Source organism: Anopheles maculipalpis, chromosome 2RL (genome assembly GCF_943734695.1).
Source record: "Anopheles maculipalpis chromosome 2RL, idAnoMacuDA_375_x, whole genome shotgun sequence".
NCBI lineage: Eukaryota > Metazoa > Arthropoda > Insecta > Diptera > Culicidae > Anopheles > Anopheles maculipalpis.
The window spans coordinates 76,109,940-76,111,154 of NC_064871.1; positions in this window are offsets into that span (position 1 = coordinate 76,109,940).

A 1,215-nucleotide genomic window follows, 5' to 3' on the forward strand; every position below is an offset into this window, starting at 1 on the left:
ATTTACGGGTGTCAGGTTGATTTACGGATGCGGTCAATCTGGTGCTATTTTCACACGCGCATCCGTATGCTCTTTTCGATCGATAATGATTATTTGTGTACGGTAATATGCAGCCTCATTAAACTGATCACGATCATCATCTTGAAGGGAGACCGAGCCATCCAATCCACACACCCTTTGGGCGGCACAAGAGACCCACAATTAATGCGGGAAAGCCTTCAATACACAATATGTGCAGCAGTACAATCAAAGTGAAAACACTTCTTCGTCCAATGCTGTATGCAAAACACAGATTGTAGAGAATGCGTAGTAAGTGGCGTACCTCTGCAACTGTGTCCATCGTTTCCCGTTGACGAACAGGTTTTCCTTGACCATCCATCCACAGCATTCAGTTTCAAGTACCACTCGCCTTCAATGTACGAACGTCTCTGCCCCCGTAGCAGTTGCATCAGCGAGTGGCGCCATCGTTCAGTGAAGTTGCAGCAGCCAATGGATGGCTGTATGTGTGTCTTTTTAGCACGGGTGGCTCGTTAAAAAGTAAGCAGCAGCCACAAACCTTGGCATTTCTCCCTGAATCGGATTGCGCTGACCCAAAGGGAGATGATATATATTTATTCAAATGAAAACAAAACAGACATCACACTGTTGTACGTCTTTTTAAAGACCTTCTAGAAGTCTCTAAGGAATAATTTGAAACTTACTGGCATTATTTCTTATCTGTAAGACAATATTGAAATAAGATATAAAACAGAAAAGTGCAGATTGTAATGTAAGAAAACAAAAGAGGACGGAATTTGGTTGGATCCGCAAAATCAATCGAAAGCATAAAAAAGAGACACAATTTAAATCCCAAAATTAAAATTAAATTAACACCTGCTTACATAATCATCAGGCTGGCACTACAACCGGTCTAGGTCTGTTTCCGCTGTTATCATCTTCCAATCCAATATCCCGGCCTTTCTTGCGAACACATTAACGCCATCACTCCATCGCAGTTTGGACCTTTCATGTCTTTTGCGTCCATGTGAACTGCCCCTAGAGGGGTCGTCTGGTGCCATTCTCATGACCTAACCAACCTGCCGTAGGAGCGTGTTGAGTCTATTGCGTTGCACAATCGTGAGATCATCGAACAGTTCAGCGCACAGAGCTCGTCATTTTAGTGACTGATCCTCGGTCCTTCAAAATCAATTTACCGTTCTTGCGAATAATTAAAAC